Raw genomic sequence first — 19,423 nt, 5'->3', positions numbered from 1 at the left:
ATTTGAAACATAGTATTAATTCACAAGAATTTCTTAAATAATTTTTCTCCAGTAGAATTTGACAAGGAAAAAGTAAGATTCCGTGAAGAGTAGCAAAATTTGAGCTTTTTATTCACAAACCTCATTTAAGCTTATGCTCTTTACCTGATTACTTCCGAAAATAAGTAAGCAATACTCTCCCTCTGTTGTATTTTATTACTTCTGTTGGTTCATAGCTTTCCATTTTAATGCTCAAATCTTGTATTTTTCTCATCTTTATGGGCTCATGCACATTTGCTGCTATTGCTTTATGTACTTGTAATATCTATGGACTCACATTATATATGATCTCAATTTATCATTATCATTTTCTGCTCTGTGATATATTATTGTAAATGTGGAAGATAAAGTCTCCACAGGAAAGCTATATCTTATCTGTAAATTGAACTTCTTTGTTGCTTATAAGGTTCATATCATGCATTTTTGATAATACTGTATTTAATAAATGTCCAAAGGTAACATTTTAATTTTACATGCCACTAGCATTTCCTGGCTGCCAGGTAGTGAGACAGATGAAGAAAAATAAGATTTGATTTTCAAACAGTAGATAAGTAAAAATAACATCTGATTGCTACTGATGTCTCTTCAGATACTAATACACGTTATCCTGTGGCTGGATTATTGCGCTTAAGACATTGGCAGTGCTGTGTCCCTAGGGAGAACCTCCAGTGGTTTGAAACAGTGGTTTAGCCTCTGGTGTCACATACAGCATATGTCAGATACGTGTCTTCTCCCTCCTTGTGTTTCAGCTGACAGCAGCAGCATATTTCATACCCTGAGAGGGTTTACAGCCCTTCTTCAATTTCATCTGAAGAAGACACCATAACATTTGAATGGTAGGCGAGGAAGGTGAAAATGATGCTGGCAGGTTGTTTCACGATGCCTTCTCATGCTCAGTCTCGGGTCTGCATTTACAGCAGAGGAGGTGGCAAGGCCCCAGTCGTCATGGTTGCTAGGGGTCTGCTTGCCTGTCATGGATGTCTCGAACAACAGAATTCACCTTTCTGTGAAGAACGTGGAGTAAAATACATATGCTGCTGGGTGTGTGGGGATTGGATTAATTAATTAAAAAAATAATAAAAAATCTGTATATAAATGTCAGCAAACACAACCCTGAATATTTTTAAGGCAGCCAACTGTATAGCACTGCGCATGTGGCGATAAAAAGAGTGGTGGTTTTGTGGTTACAGCACTGGGATTTAAGAGGCCTCTCTTCATTCTCTGCAGATTGCAGGCATTTAATGCAACTTTCCCATCATTCTGCTTGTAAAATTCAGATTGCAGAATTGCCCTGTCACCGAGGTGAGAGTACAAAGGCTCAATGCTGCCACTTCTGGGGGCAAAGGTGGTGGAACCAGGGCGGTGCTCCCAGCACGATGGGGCCTGGTTGTGGCAAAGAGCACTGGGCTCTGGCATTGCTGCCATGAGGCCCACGAGGTGCCCAAGAGCGAGGCTGGCAGACACATTTGCTCTGGGAAAGCCTCAGCCCTGGGTCCTGTGCTGCAGGCCCTGCGCCACATCCCAGGTCTTGTCCTCTGTAGGATGGTGGGTGGCCAGGTCAGTGTCCCCTCTTCTGGCTGCCTTGCTGGATGTGAGACTCAGGTTTATTCCGATATGACATGTGAATGGGTTGCTCTTTGTAAAACAGCCCTGAAGTCTACCTTGCTCTTCTCACTGTGTACCACTTTGCCCCATGTTTGTGTTGTGTGTATGGCAAGGCTCAGGGGTGCTTTTACCTGGGCATGGGGTTCCATTGCACATTCCACTGTAAGGTAAAAGCCCTCTCAGACTTGTTCTCCCATGCACCTGGGGTGGATATAAGCCCCCTGGCATCAGAGCTGCCACCATGACCTCCAGATTAGGAACCCCATGGCTCCTTCTCTCCAGCAGGAGCAAGAGGAAGGGGTCACCTCTACCCAAGAGTCAGGAGAACTGCCACTGCTCAGGTCACTGCTGTGGCTCTGCAACGCTTGTGTTCAAAATGCCCCCACTGCTGCTGAGTCCCCATTATCTCTGACTCCTTGGGACCCATCAGTTAGCTGGTCTGCGTCCATTAGGCTCATGCTTTACTGATATCAATAGCACAAGTATTTTACTCTGAGTGTCATGTAGTGCTAAGCCTTGCAAGTGTTTATTACATTTACACTGTTACTTTTACCAGCTAAGCCTGTCATCTCATCAAAGAATTTTCGACAAGGCCTGTTTCCAGGAAACTACAGCAGTTATGCATTTAGGCACTTTTGAAAACATGCCAGGTATCTATCTGAGTCTTTGTGCACCATGTATCTTCAAAATCTGGATTTCAGTCTCCTATTATAGTAGAGTTTCAGACCTATGGGAAGTATTTTTATCTTTTTATTGCTAACAATGAACACCTCTAAGAATCTGTTAATTGAAAAACACAATGAAACTATGATTTAAGTGCATCAGCATCATCTAATCACTATTTTTAATTATGGATAACCTGCTGGAAGACATTGTATGTTAGACATTTATTGCATTCTATTTATACAATAGAAAAGACTGCTGAGGTAACTAATTAAAACAAACAAAACAAAACACACACACACACAGAGCCTTATATCATCTTTAGCAAGGGGTTTGGACCTGCCTAAATATGTGTTGCTGTGTGGGTTGTCTCTGAACAAATGAAAAGGCAGCTTTAGGTCTCAAATATGTGTTTAGAAAAATAGCTATGAGAAGTGTATAGTTCCTGGAGCTTACAGTGTTCGTAATTTAGGTCAGACTGGACTAAATAGTCACCTTCAAGTTGTTTGACCACATAAATAAATAACTTGAACTTGGTATGTGATTGTAGAGTAATAAGCCTTTAAGTAACACTCAACTTCTTACTACTCTTGAACTTTTTCTTTAACTCCCATTCAGTGGCCGATGTGAGTGAATTGTAATTCAGTGTCTGCAAAATGTCTTTTTTAGTCTTGCTAGGCCAGACCAATATATATATGTATATATAAGAAAAATGCTGGTATTTAAGTTCAGAACTGCAAACTTGAAACCTGCTGTTCAGCCAGCACCTATTCTTCATGATCTTTAAGTGCTACAGATTCCTCCCCCTTTAAAGTCTTTCAGGCATAGCTGCAGAAGTGTTCGGTAGGTTCAACATTGTGGTAGGAACACCATTTGCGACCCAGAAAATGCGTGCAGAGGGTACCATTTAAGAACATGAGAAACTTACTGCACAGTCACAAGAAGGTGTTCAAAGCCAACTACACTTTTAACTACTGCTTTCTGCTAAAATGGAGCACGCCTAGCCCATAGACTTCTGTGTAATATCTTTGCAGTTACAGAACTGGAGGATGTAAGAGGCAGTTTCACCCACATTCTGAAGTGGTTCAAACTCAGATTCCTCAGCTTCTAGGATACTTCGGGGGGGGGGGGGGGGGGGGGGGGGGGGGGGTGGGGGGGGGGGGGGGGGGGGGGTGAGGGGGGGGTGGGGGGGGGGGGGGGGGGGGGGGGGGGGGGGGGGGGGGGGGGGGGGGGTGAAGGCAAAAAAAGGAGCAAGATTGTGCAGCCTGATGGTTAGGATGCTCACTGAATGCTCATCCTTCCTGCCCTCATCCCTTATGAAGCTTATATTAGACAGTCATTGCACAAAATGCAGAAATAGACCTTAAAACAGGATTGGGACCCATAGCAACCTCACTTCCCCTCTGGCTGTGTCTGAAAAGAGATGAGTGAGTACTGTAAAAGAAAGGATCTCTTTGCCTTGTCTGGCAGGCCTGCATGTGCATTTCCTATCAGGGAACACAGTGCCTAAATGTTAAAATCATTCTGTATGAACAGAAAAAAAAAAAAAAAAGGTCTCCTGTGCATATCATACGTGGACACTCCTGTATTTTTTAAGAATTAGTGTATTTTGCAATAGTATTTGCCTGAGAATCAGCTCTCTTTGAGTCCCTAGGCCCTTAAAAAAAGGATGAAAAAATGTTTCTTGTCCTTCAAGCCTCTTGTAGTGAAAAGAATTCTTACCAGGCTTTATAAGTAACAGGTTCTCTATTGTAGCACTAAATGTGCTTATTTTTTGTGTGGCTTTTTCCTGCAGCCAATGCCCATCTCACCTGTAGCAGCTCACAGTCCTTGCCAAGGGGCCAAGGGTATTTATACACTTTATATCCAAATACCTCCTGGGGATTTCATCATGCAAGACTTACATTACTTTCAGCATAAATTAAGCATAAACCAGAGCTCTAGCTTTTTCTATTGAGCATGCACCAGCTGATTCAGAAGAAAATTATTGATAAGAGAGGTTTGCAGCTACTAAAATGAAGTGATTGTAAATTTGAATTTTCATTGCTGCTTTCCATTTTGTTGTCTCAGATCTCCTTTGGAAAAGTCACATTTTTACCAAATAAAATCTATTCAGCATTATTATTATTATTTTAATAGAGCTCTTGAGTGTATTTAAACCATATGGATACTGTGGATGAAAGATGTCAGGTTTGCAGTCAATTAGTTTTAATGCCTGCAAGTGCAACTACTTTTTAATTTCCATTATACAGTCCAGACTCTGCAAATTCCCATAGGGAGGACAAATCTATTTTAATCAATAGATAGAAAACAGCAAGAAAAATCATCTCCACATGCTGCTATTCCAACCGTTTCATTTCCTTCCTTAGGACACTTGAATGTCCATCCATGTAGATCTTCCCCTTTGAATTCAGCCTCTATCTAGAGGTTTCTAAACAGTTCTGATATGGCCTTCATTTTGGGTTCACCCTTTTCCTTTTTCTCTGTCTGTGCTCTGTAATAGCTCAAGACACCCCTTTTGCCTAACAATGCATTTGAAAACTTACTATTGTTCTCTATGTGCTAGGTATGGACTCTCATCATTAGTTTGCTGGAGGCAACCTCTCTTCCTTCAGAAAGCGCTTCCTAGAAATCACTTCTTCTAGCTGGCCTTATGTGGCTGATTTTCATCCTTTGGCAACTCACTGCTTATGTCAGCAGAGACTATATAGTGGGAGAAAAGACTAAATATCCACATAAGACATGTGGAAAGGAAGCATCCGATATGGCAATGTTAGAATTTGACAACAGTAGTTTTTCTTTTTTCACTTATCTCCTTTTTCCACAGTGTCCATCATCATTTGTTTATCATTAGGTGGCTAATTTAGGGCTTAATTGTGCTTGAAGGGAGATTTTGGACAGAGGAGAGCTGGGAGTGTTAACATGATTCAGGGACAATCAATATATCCTGCATTTCTGTTGTGTATATTCTCAAAGCTTCCATTTTTAGAAAACGTATTGACCTACCGGTGATGTTCTTCTGTAATTCTGCTGGAAAAAGTGGCAGTGGCCATTGCTTTAAACCGTTCCCACCCCATTAGTCTCCATGTCAGGGAGTGGGGGATGCGTGTTGGTAGTTATAATCGCTTTTGCGGCACAAGGGAGGCAGAGTTGTAAAAGTAAGCACTTTTGTAATGCTGATAGGGAGAGGAGAAAAGAATTTCCCTGTGTTCTCTGGTCAAACTCTTAAGCCAGCAAAAGAGAATTGCTTCTGTCACTTAAATTTTGAATAAATAAACTCTGAAATCACAGGTGAGGTAAGGGATGGTTGATATGGCTGAAGGTTTGTTGAAATAAGGATGCTTTTGAAACTGTATCATATTATACATATTCCTTGCTTTGTTTATATACATGTATTTAATATCTGCATACTAACAAGATGAGCATTTGCAGCATATGCTGCATAACTTGTTTTTAAAAAGATGCAAGTCCTCCACTTTTTCTCCTTTCACAGAATGTTCTGCAAAGGAAATCAGAAATTTCATAACATTTTGACCACTTTGGTGTATGCACAGGAGAAAAAACAAACAAACAAACAAACAAAAAAAAACCAGTTATTTTGATGAAAACACATAGGGATGGTCTCTCCTGAAAAAGTATTTGGCATGTACACAATATGCCATCTGATGGTGTTCTAATTTTGTAGAAATATGTTTAAGCTAAAAATAATAATAATAAAAAAACTTGCATATACCTGATGAACAGTGGAGTAAATGGTTTTGCTACACATTTATGGGTTACTGTTTAAAGGCTGGCCTTTTTGTGTAACTGGAGAGCAATAGTTCTCATTAGCTTTAGAGAGCAGAGCAACCCATTTTAAACAAAATAATCATCTCCTCCAAAGAGAAATGCTTGCTCTTGAAATAAAAATGAATATTAGGATATTATTGCACTGGCAAGCTACATATCTAAAAGAAATGAAAAAAAAAAAAAAAAAAAAAGGAAAATAATCCATGCTGCTTAGACTAGAAAGCAAGATTTTTCTAAATTAGTTGGAAAGAAAAAATTGCCTAGTTTGGATGGAATAGATATTGAAAAAGCTGAATGAATCCCGTGGCTCAATGAACTGTATTTTGATTTACATTTAAGATTCTGTTGGATCTTTACTGAGTGCCTTCATGTCCCTTTCTTCCTGAGGACCAGAAAGATAACATGCTGCATCTCCTTTTTTTAGACATACTGTTTGGAAATATGTTAGGAAGGCCTGAAAGGAAGAATATATCTGTATGCTGTGTGCAACTGTTAATTGTGAGAGGGGGACGATGAATGAACCAAAGCAAAGATATATTTTGGAAGATGTTAAATCAGTAGTGTGCAAAAGGGGCAATTAGTAGTATTTTCCTAAGAGCAATTTAGATTAAATTGCTTCTGAATGCTATTTTTGTTACATGCCTGAGCTGTCTCTAAAGCAGTTTTAGGAGAGCATATATTCTGTTAGCCTGTATTTCTGAAACCAAGGTAGAAAAAAGAAAAGACTGTAGCCTGTTGCAGGCATAACACCCTGAAGATTCATGTGCTATTTATAGATTAAGTGGGCAGGAATTTCCTACCCACTCCTTTTTTTTTTTATTTATTTTTTATTTTTTCCAGTGGTTGTTCACTTGTATCTTATGGCATTTCATAATATATGCTCCGTAAAACAGAAAAATAGGATTTATTTTTTTCTTTTCAGACAGAATTAGCATTGGTTTATGTGGTAAACATCTCAGCAAAATTTTCCTTTTGTCTCCAGGCTCTAAGTTTCTTACAACATGCAATGCCATTCTGTTGAGCATTATCTCCATTAGCTTAAACTCCTGCTTTTGTTTTACTACAATGAAAGATCTGTGCATAAACTTTGTGAGGCTCTTAAAAATGGCTCATGCCTTTGGTCTTCCATGTGCCTTTTTGTAGCTGGAGCTGATAGATTTGGATATCTGTGCCGTGATGTTCAGAATATTAAGACATAAAGTCATACAATTCACATGGACAGGGAATAGTAGTGTTCTTCTCATGTACCAAATTCCCTTCCGGTAACCTCTTTTATGCTATATGGTGTTACCTGAATAGTGCCACTTATACCGATGAACACTTTCTATATACAAAGGCTAGGTACTTTGCATTTGATGGTTTTCTTGTGTACCTCTCCATTCTGATTCACCAAAATGATTTAGCAAGTTACTGACAGAATCCTGATTATATGGTATCTTTCTTCCTTTCCAGAATGATGCGACTGACACGATGACCACCCATTAAATCTTGTCTCATGTTGAAATACCTTACATGCTATGAATTTGTAATGCTACAGTACTATCAGCAGTGCTCATATCCAGCCTGGCTATCTTCTTATCCAGCTTACTGATTGCATAAGAAATGACTAGTGATTGAGACTGAGCACAGTAAAAGGGCACATTGTTTTCAGTATAATATCAACATTTCCTTGACTGGAACAGATTAGGCTACACTCAAAGTTTTTGAATCTCTGTGTTGCTAAATGTGTTGAAAAAGTAGTGACTTCAGTCTCCATCCCTCCAAACTGTAAACACTTAAAATGAGACTATGAAAGAGGCAATTGCTGGGCTCATAGTATACCCGAGAACCTACCAAACCTATAGTGGTATAACACTGTGTAGGGCCCATTACTGTCTCATCTGCTTAACCAAGTTTCCTACCATACACAGCAAGAACAGGATTCTTCAGCCTTCTTGTATGTGGCGAAGTTGGGGAATTGTTGATCAAGCAAAGCAAGGTTCTATTCTTCGCTACAATTATTTACGGACAGCCATTGGGTCCAGGACAAGAACTCTTTCCATGGTGGTGTACCTGTTAGAAACTGTAACTACTAGAGAACAATGCTACCATCTCTTCCCATAGTCTAGTGAATCAAATCATGCAAGGCAAAGTAGTAGTTACATGAGGACCCTTCATCTGCTGAAGCAGTAGTAAAAGTTTGGAATGGAAAGTGGCTGAAGCACTTCGGGAGGATTGAAGAGGAGAGAAAGCTGTGAATTCTCTCAGGCAGAAGGATACATGAAATCCAAGTCTCCCATTTAGTGTCTTCCATACTGCTTCTGAATGGTGAAGACATGAGGGTGTCATTTGGAAGGGGATCATGATAGCCCCGGTCAGCTACTGTATTAAAAAATTTTCAAAACAAAGAGTAGACATCTACCTTTAAGAAGGTGTTTCAAGCTGTTACTTGAGAAGCAGCAAAACAAGCGATACGTATTTTAGCAGTTAGTTCTGGCACCACTGCCCATGCCAACTCATTAAGAGTTTAGACATGTGTAACCCTGTGCATTGCATTGTCATTCAGGGTGCCCCATGCAGATGCACAGATTCTGCTACCTGGACTGGGTGCTCAAGTTTCTTTATGAGTCCAGTCATTGATTTCCTTTATGCCTTGAGGAAACATTTGGATTCTTTTCAAATAGTTCTGACTAGAGGAGGAGGGAAAGCACAGGTTTGTTTCCTTTTCCTTGATAAGCTTCACAAGGCAGGTAACGGTGGAGGTATTAGACAATGTTAGTGATAAATAGTGATCTAACTTTGGTATCTGAGAGCTCTGCAGTAACGAAAACCTGCCCATATGCACTGGGGGTGGAGAGAGAAGGTTTTATAACAGATTTAAAATTAGAAAACAAAATGGCCTGATTAACAGCAGTAGGAAGAGTTATGCAGAGGATGAGGGGAGAAATTAAAGGATGACATTCAAAGGCAGCTGTGAAGTATGAGAAGCTGCAGCACGCGGAGGTAGTCAAATCTAGCAGTACAGAAAGTTCTGAATGATCTGTAATGCTGGAATAAATCAGATAGTTGGGGGGGGGATCTTTCAAGTGGTGGATCATCAAAAAGGTGGATCACCTCTACTTAGCCAGGTGGTAACCAGTAGATTCCATCCTAGGCTAGAGCAATACATTGGTATTAAAAGTGGGTGTTGTCTAGGAAAAGCGTGCAAAGATAATTCAATCAAACTGACCTGCTGAGGATATGATTTTAGTGTGCACCAGTTTTTGTTGTTGTTGTTGTTGTTTGTTTGTTTGTTTTAGAAACAGTCTCCCCCCACCCCAACATTTTATTCTTCAGAAAGCAAATGTAATTCAGCTATTGCTGTCTCCATCTGAGAATGTATCTTTCACTTACCTTCCACTTATGGACGAAAGGTAGAGCTCCTTAACAAAGGTGCTTTCCAATTCTGGTCACATGGTGTAGAGAGAATGAAAGACTCTGTTGCACAGCTACATTAAGGAAACTCTTGATGCCTCGGTGAGGATCCTTATGGAGGCTTCCCTCTAGAGAGCTTTCCTGTGAAAGATCTGCTACAGTGCTAATGTGGACCACGCTCTGTCTTCTTGCTGCCCTGGACCTACCCTAACTGTCAACAAACTGCAGAAAGAGGCAACATAATGTGCCCATCTCTGAGGAGGATTGTGAAAAGAAAGTTGCAGGTGAGTAGGAGCCAAAACAGAAAGCACACAGATGAGCTACAAAGGCTGCTGCATTTCTAAATAGATGATGGCCTTCAGTGGATAGATCCTCTATATAGTAGATGTAATCCACATATAGGGATATAAGAACAGTACTTTACCATGCTAGACTGCAGTATAGCTTCTGATGGTGTTGTATGAGGTTTAAATGAGACTACCTCTCTTCAAGATAAAGACAAAAAGTTGATACTTCCTGTGCTTTTTTGTTTTGTTTTGTTTTGTTTTACAGAATGCAGTCATACTTGCTGTTCTGTTAACTCCATCCTTCATTCAAATGTCTTTAGAAAGTTTGCCTTTTTCGTGGTGCATTTGCACCACTTTTGCACTACTATATGATGATAGGCACTAGTATCCTATGAAGAATCAGTAGAATTCTAATACTTACCTTTTAGTATCCCAATACGTTCAGTTTACATTGTGATGCTATTTTTTATGGGGCCTTTTCTAACAGATACCCTCAAAATTTGACTTCTGATCAAAGATTCGATATTTAGACACTGTTGAGCCTGTCTAACCTCCTGGTTTTATTTATTTCTAAATAATCAGAGCAATTCTTATGTGGCTTAACACCTTCAATTGAGATAGGATACTTAATTCTTCAGTAATGTAAAAAGTTTTTTTTTTTTTGAAATGAAATCCTAGTTTAATGCCAGTAATGTTACTTGTATAAGAATGTTTTCATTTTCATGTCAAACATATATATTAGTAATTTATTTTGTTTTTAGATATTAAATGCTTTATATAATGACCATAGTTGATTCATATATTAATATTGTTCCATTCCTTTGGCAAAGATGCTTTTCATGCATGTGCATATTTATTTTTGGCCTATCCATTGCCACCATACTTCTTATATTTTGGTTTTGTGTTTTGTACGGATATATTGCCTGCATTAATATGCTTCTGTCAGCAAACCATATTTTTGAACGTTTTGTAGGTTATTTTGAACATTTTTTTTTTTACCAGTAATGAGAAACAACTCATAGAACTTTTTAGTAGACCTCTGAAGAGTGATTTTTAAAGTGTGATTTTTTCAGATAACCTACCATTCTGTGTATTTTTCAGAAGAATTATTTTTATTACAATGTTTTCTTTGAAATTTTCTACTTTTCCATGTTAAAAGAGTACAGAGGAGTTTGGCAGCAAAATATAATGTCAGGTTGTGTGCCACATTTGACTCAACTGATTTTTTTGGCTTTTTTAACTGTTATTTTCAGGCCTTCTCGTTTGAATTTTCTGAAGTTTTCTCTGATACGTGGTCCTTTGTTTCTGAATTGTGGTGCTTGAACCAGTTAGATTGAGGAAAAGAATTACAAAACTCCAGAGATGGATCTCCATCTGCAGCTCACTGGGAGTGAATTGCAGATGTTGTCTTTAGCTGTCTTAATTTCTATAAATACATGTGAATGTCAACACACACTGAATAAAATAAATTCTCTTTGCCTCGTCTTGAATAATTGTTTCACTAAACACTTAACAGTATCTGAGGAAATAAACTGATACTATCTATTATCTACCTCTCCTTAGTGAAAACTGCAGCACCTGTGTGGAACATGATGGGTGGAAGTATAGGGAGTCTATTGCTTGTACCGGTGTGATTTGCATAGCCATTGGGATGAAGGCAGTAAGGTGCTTGTAGGAAGCTTTGTCATAGAATCATAATTTGATAATGATTTCTCTGCAGAATATTAATACTACAGGCATGGATTTTTTTTTATTTTTATTTTTATTTTTTTTCTGGAAGGGATCTTCCACATGTCCTTTGTAATCTGGGCTCTTGCCCACCTGCAGAACTCACTCAAAAATAAATGTATTTCCTATCTTGCCGTCAGTTCAAGCTGAACTGAACTTGCTCTGTACTTTATTTTCTTACCACATTTATTTGCTGTTTAGTGAAACTGCATAGGACATGTTTTACTGTCTTTGTGTGGCATTCCTGTAGCTTGTACGTTATTATTATCACAAAACCCTTAACAAAAGGTGACAGAAACATCAAATAGGAGCAGAGAAGCCTGCTGGAGAGCCGAGCAGTTTTCCGGCTGTAAACTGGAGCCAAACCTCCCCACCTTCGGAAGATGTGGATAAGCGTGCGGTGCTCATTGAACGCGGGATGCTGCCGGGGCGGGAGTGGGAGAAACGTGAGCCGAGGAATGGGAACGGGGAAAACGGGGGTGGGAGGATCAGGAACGGGGGAAATGGGAGCGGGAGGAACGGGAGTGGTGCCGCGGGTGCTGCCCGCCGCGGGCGGTAGATGGCACTCGAGGCGAGGTGAAGCGCTACTCGGCTCCCCGCCGCCCTGGCCGCCGTGGAGAGCGCTCTGGAGGGATGCAGAGGGGTGCTGGCCTCTGCCACCTTTGATGGTGGGACCGAGGAGAAGACGCAGGCAGTGCACAGAGCGATCCTGCCTCCCAACGGGGCTGTGTTAAGCAGAGGCGTCAGCCTGCGTGATGTTGATTTTGTTGCTGAGCACGACGGAAAGCCTCATGTACACCCGTGTGATTAATTTGAGGCCTTTGAGAAGGTAAGACGGCCCAGTTGGCTGAGAAGAGAAGCTATGCACGCAAAGTCTGGGTTCCAATGAGGCAGCCGTAATGGAACATAAGGAAGTAACTTCTTTATTAGATAATGTAGTACAAATGTATACAACTGAATGTATACTAATATCAGGCCAGTTCTTTGATGGTCTGAAGTAAAACTGCAAGAATTTCTTCAAAATCAATGTCCTAGTTGTTGTTCATTCAGTGGTACAAAACCCTCCCCTCCCCAAGAAAAAAAAAAAAAAAAAAAGGAAAAAGACGATCATCTATTATAATAGTTTTGTGTGTTTTGCTTTTGGGGTTTTGTTTCCCTCTTCCCTCTGTTCTCCCTCTTCAAAGGAGAAGCACTTACTTGATACGATAGCAGGGGCATTTGTACATCCTCAAATAAAATTAGGGATGAAATGTGCAAAACAATAGCTTAGTTAGTTCTCCTTACATGGTCTTACAAACATATCCCCTCTAAAATCAATCTTTTTACGGGCACTGAGGGATAAAATGAAAAGAAGCTGCTTCTTCATCAAGTTAATTATTTCCCCAAGCTTTGTATCTTTCTGATACTACCATAGCCAGAGTGGTTGTTCTGGATTAATACTGTGTTTAGTCAAAACACGAGTACTGTTTCCTCTCCTGTAGGAGCTGCTTTAGAAAACACAGGACATACTAAAAATAAGAGACATTCTGCATGTTCTTTTGTTGTTGTTTGTTTGTTTGTTTGTTTTTCTTTTGAAGTAGGGTGTGTGGCAGAAGTAAACTGATAATATTGAACACAGGCACCACATGTTTCAAAATCCTACAATTGAGAAATGGTATGCATTAGAATGCTGGAATACTGCACCTTTTGCATCCTATTTAATGTAATAGCTGTTATCCTGAACTAAAATATGACAAGGCATTGGCAGAACCATGTGCCCTCTGTAAGAATAAGGTCATGACTACACTGCATTCCTGTAATGCTCAATAGTTGTACATGCTGTTTGAACACACATTTTTTTGCAACCTCCATTTCAGGGCCACATCTTAAAAGGCTTTATAAGATTCTTGGCAGTGGAAAAGATGCATTTCTAAAATTCAGTAAGGCAGCTTGGAAGTAGGATGTGCAAGATGTGGCACTGAGTTGAGATTCTCCTTTGTTAATGTAAAAATGGTAATGAGCAGAAAGAATCCTCAGGCTGTGATTTGTGCTCTTTTTTTGGAAGGATTCTTGACCTTTTTCCCATGAGAAGAGCCTGTGAGGCTTCTTAATACGTCCTGCTTTGCAGGCAGAATTATTCCATCTTTCTGCTTGCTTCCTTAGCAATGTCTTGCAACATTTATTTGGGAGAGGCACTGGAAAGATATTTTTGCTTAATTAAATATCTTTTAAAAGTTATCAGAATTCATGAGAAAAAAATGCCAACACATCTGTGATTTTTTTTCCAGATGTTTCCTGAAAATCTTTTTCCTCTGATAAAACATTATTGAAATGAGAGAAGTGTATTTGCACAGCCTTCCTCAAAATAAGTTTTTTCTTAAATCATTTCAGCAATCATTCATCAGAAAAGGAAACTATGCATATAAGGATGAGAGGGAGGAAGGAATGCAAGTCATAGCTGTAAAATTGATATTCTTTAACATGCTGATTTGTTATGACTCCAATTTGCATTATATGATACTTTTTGTGGGCAAGTTACTAATCTATTAGTGCTGCATAATGCTAAGCATGATAACCATCAGCATTACCTAATGGAAAGGTCCCTTACACAATCAAGCTTTAAAAGTAGCTATATTGCAGGTGACGAATTGTAGGAGAGAGAGGTACATGAGGAAAAGGGAATATGACATCTGCTCTACCTCCTGAGATAGATAAAGTGATTAGATTATTCCTAATATTCTACCTTAATAAGAAGCAGCCTAAACTTGGCTACAGTTTGGACAAATAGGAATCATGTAGTTAAAATGATAGGTTTTTTTTTTTTTTTTTTTTTTTTTTTTTTTTTTTGGGGGGGGGGAGGGTGTGGAGAAAGAAAAAGAAAGAAAATGAGATTTCCCCAGATTTTGTGTTAGATCCAACAGTTGCAGACATGACTTGCCTGGAAGGCTTACAACTAGAATATGGGCAGACTTAAAAGTATATATGATGGTGTCTTATGTAACACCTTAATAATTCCTTAGAAGAACATTGTAATATTAGTCATGTCATTTCTCTGGCCTACTGTAAGGATAAATTTTTAAGCTGAACTTTTTGTGAATAGATTTAAGGTTTATTCTAACTAGGATTTTCAGTGATATATGATTTAGCCAGTGTATGTGCATTAATTGTAATAGAGGCTGTATGGATCTTCAGCATCTGGACCAGCTGCAGCAAATTCTGTGGGAAATGCTTGTAGAAAAATGCAGATTAAACACACTGTTTATTAAAACAGTAGGAAGAGACAACTGCAGCTAATACGTGCCTTGCCCATTGGCTAGATGGAATAGCAGCTGTAACTTTGAATGGTGATTCGTAGCCAGGAAAAATTCTCATGAATCCCAGTCTGAGATGCAAAGAATGTAAGAAGGGAGCAAGTGAACAGTCCCATGTACAGGCTCCCTTCTTACTGGTATGTAAGCAGCTTCTGAAAAGATGAAACTATAGAAAAAGGATGAACATCAGAGATTTGACCTTATTTTTAATGAAAACATTGCAGCTGTGCTTTACCATTTATGTGATTGCTCATTTGAAATAAAATAAGATGGAGGGATGAGGAACTGCAAATTTCCCAGTTGTTCAAGATACTGGAAAACATATCTTTAGCTACATATTTTTTGCCTCTTAAAAATCATGTGGAAATCATGCATTTCCTTAATACTGAGCAGTCCTTAGAGCTAGCCCTGTTCTGCAGGGTGTTCTGACCACACTGAGAAATCTTTTATTCAAACATCTGAATATCTTTAAAGGGCAACCATTGCAGAATTTACAATATTTACTCCATAGGCTTGCCTTGAAACATCAGAATCTTTCAATTCTCCTTGTAAGCACTGCTGTTACATGAAAAACAGAGGTCTGCTGATGTTGATAAACTCTCTGTTTGTATGGTGCCCTGAATACTTCCAATCAAATGCAAAATAGCAATGTTATGTTTCCCTGTTTTCTTGTACTAATCTACAGTTTCATGCAATTTAGACTTGATGGAGAAATGGTGGACAAAGCATGACATACTTTATTTTATGAACTCAGCCACAATTTTCTTCATGTTACTATTGGACATTACTAAGAGGCAGCCTTCTAAAGTCATGTGGAAATCTTGTACAGTTTTCTGCAAGGGAAAGTTTTCCTGCTTAGTTCCAGACAGCAACATTTGCTAAAGAACTGTAGAATATGTGAGTTGATTCTGGGCTCAAATCCAAATGCACACCTTTGCTATTTTGAGTTGAGATGTAGGGCAGGATCATTTTGTATATCCACCCTGGAACAGTATATTTTGACCAAATCTTTTGACTGAACAACTCTGAAGCCAGAGCGAAGGTTGTATGTACAGCACTCACATCGAATTATTTTGATTTAGCCTAAGGTGATTTATGTCTTGGAGCAAGCAAACACTAACAGGTACTACATCTGTATGAAGTACACTGATGAAAGATGATATTGTTGCTCTGAGACACTGATGAATTCTCTGCAACAGTTCTCTGAGCTAGTGCGTTGTGCTTTTTGCTAGAAAGGAACAACAGCTCTGTAATGTTTCAAGTGTGTTCCATGTACAAAGTAAATTCTCCTCTATCCCATCTATCATGAAGGTTCTGCTCTCACTAACACTGAAGATAAACTAGTAGAAAATTTTGTGGATGTTCTTTTATGATTGATTGACTTTTCCCATGGGTTTCCCATGGGTTGGAAAAGAGCCAAGGTCTCCTGATTCCTCTTTCGACATCTAATTCTGGAATCTTTCTTCCTTCTTTCTTTCTCTTCCTCGATTCAGTATGGAAGTACTTCTTCCTCTCTTCTTTCTGCAACAGTGTTGTTTTTCATAATGAGATTGCAAGGAGAATTTGAACACACTTTCAGTCAAGTGCGATATTATTTTTATCTTCCTCTTGAAAGCTGATTCTATGTGAATTCTGCCTACATTCTTCCAGAAATCATCAGCCTCTTCTAGAGAATGTTGACCTACATATAAACCAATAAAACTCTAAATGAAAGGTGCTCAACTCATTATGAAATGACTCAAACTGTCCTTTTACTTTTCTCAGTTGTGCATATCGTTCCTCCCTTTTATGCATACAACTTATACACGTTGATCTTTCAAGTGGCTATAGACTTGAAATATTCAGAGGTCAGAAAAATCAACCTGGTCCGATCTGGTATGTTAATGGAATAAACATGGCTTAGGTTTAAAGTCATGAAAGCCTCTCTGGATCATTTCTTATACACAGAAAAGAATTTGGATCCTTTTATTAGTAGTCTTACTAAATCAAAGTTCAGATCCAGCAAATCTGTAAATGACAATCCAACCCAATAGCAAGGTGCATATTTTAAGTTTGAAGTGCTTTTGTGCAATTCCAGTCTCTGGAATATATGAAAAATAATATTTAGCTGCAGCAAACTTTCAGTTTCTTTTTTCCCTCCTTTGTTTTAAACTTTGTTGGTCCAACAGTGTTATGTTGCACTGTGCAGTTTATGTGGGCAAAGGAAACCTGCCTCTTGTGTGGACTCTGTGTTTTACATAATGGATGTGGTTAGAATGTGTTAATTTAATTGAAATCTTAACAGTCTAATCACAAAGCTATTATTATTCCAGTTACAATCAGGCTAACACTCATAGCCCAAATTATCTAATTATCAAAATAGCCCAATTAATATTACTAAGTTTTATTACTATACATACACTATACACATTACACATTACTGTGCTACCCGTTTCCTGGTGCTAGGCTCTCCTTTGCAATGTGTTGTTACGGCAGGACTTCAGCATCCCGGGTTCCTCACCTGAAGAAATACAATGTTGAGAGTGGAGGTTTCTTCCTCTCTGCTCTTGGTCATCTTGGATTATTTTTATACTTCTGCTAATATTGCCTGCTTGGTTTTTCTTGCTTCATTGGCCCAAAGTTCTCATTATATATGTTGAATACTTTTTTGTTTGTTTGTTTGTTTTCATCCTCCAAAACTGTTTTTAATAGTGCCCAAAGTTGAATTACTTAAGTAAACAGTAATTGCTGATTGACTATGTGTTTGGAGTCAGTGGGTCTGTAGAGTCAGTCTGTGCCTGTATCTTCAAGGTCTCTGCTGTCATCCTGTGTTCATAACCCAATAAACTACTTTATCATTGTAGCACCCCAGATCACTCTACACAGAAGAAATATGTCACATTTATTATGTTTATAGTCATTACACTACATGATTGCACTAAAGGTAAAAGCAAACTAAGCACTAGCCACCTGATCATTGGGCAATTACCTGTTAAAGCTGAAGCAAGCTAAAATAAGGTAAAGCCAAGAGAAACTGTGACAGCCTGAAAAGTCCTGAGATGTGCAGTATTAAATTGATGCGAATCTTCTTGCCTTTTACTAGTAATGGCAATACCATGTTTCTTGGGCTTCAGGGCTAGTCTGCCTGGAATCTTGATGTTATATAATATATATAAGGGTGGTCAAAAGTTATCATTTTAAAACAAGTCATCATGGTCGTTTACAGCAATATCACATTTCTTCTACAATTACAGATCCCATTTTAAAAATTTATAGTGAAGTCATCAAATTTTACTCTGCAATGAAACTCAGTGTATTGCTTTCCAAATCAGGATGAGTTACTTTTAATATTCATTATACATTTTACTTTATATTTATTGGCTGCTTTTAAGTAAAACAGGCAAAAATTATGAAACTCTGGATTCAGAAGCAATTCCTCTATAGCTTAAAAATATTCAATATTAAAATGTAGGTTGTTAGTGTATAATGGGAGTGGTACGTTGGGTTATTTTTATATATCCATGTACGTATTTTTAGTAAGTGATAAAGCAGTAGAGTTACTGAGCTTTGAAAAGCAGTGCTTACAGTTTATGATAGCTCAATGAGAGAAAAATAGTGTTTCTTGCACTCCTGTGAACCTTTTGCTTCCTCCTTGGAAAGAAAAAAAACCTGTTCTTATGCTATCAGAATGCTGCCTTTATTTAGTAAAAAAAAAAAAATGCTCACATGGTATTTTAATTAGGAAATAATTTTAAGATAAGAAAATTCCTTGAGAATACTTTTCAAAAGAATTGTATTCTCAAATATGTTTTTATGAAGTAATTACAAAAGATTAAAAGTGCAAGCTATAGTGATGTGAGAATGCATTTACCTGATTAGGTGTCTCCAGAAAAATCAACAGGAGCATTCCTTAGCTTTGGAAGGTCAGATGTTTGAAATGGTTAAATCTGGGGCACATCACCTACAGCCACATATCCCATATGGCACCCACTTGCCTCCCCCCTGCCCCATGCATGAGATGTACTGACACAAGCATAAGGGAATCCTCCGTGAGTTCTGTGCTTGTAGAGACTGCAGAGCTGTGCACTAGGTGCAAAGATAATCAAATGTGCAATTACACCATTTTTTCAAGTAAACTGGTACCCACATGACAATTACATCAAATACATTGCTAAAAATTACCACAAATGCAAAAGGAGATTGAATTTTGGTTGCTATGGAAACCGTAACATGCAGCTTCCTGACTTAATGTGCACAAAATTGCATCCTTAATATCACACTGATATACGTTCTGCCTTTTTTTTTTTTTTTTTTTTTTTTGGACTTCTGTAGGTGAAGATGGAGTCTGTGTAATAATATATCCATTCAAGTTATACATCTCTGTCAGTGTGCCATCTGGTATTTCTTGTTAATTGCAGGGCACGTGTACAGGTTTACAGATATTTCACTATATAAATGGTGCAGAGGAATATTAAATCTTCTTAACAGATGTTTCTTAAAAAGGAAGGAAGATGATTTACCTGAAAAATGTATTTTATAGGGGGGCCACTGGATGTTCATGGCCAAATTAAAAAATAACTTAAGTGGAAAACAAAGATCCTTGAGAAAGCCTAGTAAAGAGGGTGAAATGTATTTTCGCAAAGGCTTATG

General features: G+C 38.5%; 1 protein-coding gene across 3 annotated transcripts in view; it reads left to right on the top strand.

Annotated features, from left to right (window-relative positions):
* CSMD1 (CUB and Sushi multiple domains 1) overlaps positions 1–19,423 on the top strand; it is a 1,148,093-nt gene that overhangs the window by 55,405 nt on the left and 1,073,265 nt on the right. The window lies entirely within an intron of this gene.

The sequence above is a fragment of the Cygnus olor genome, chromosome 3 (assembly GCF_009769625.2).
Source record: "Cygnus olor isolate bCygOlo1 chromosome 3, bCygOlo1.pri.v2, whole genome shotgun sequence".
Taxonomy (NCBI): domain Eukaryota; kingdom Metazoa; phylum Chordata; class Aves; order Anseriformes; family Anatidae; genus Cygnus; species Cygnus olor.
This window is presented reverse-complemented; position numbering and strand designations above follow the sequence as displayed.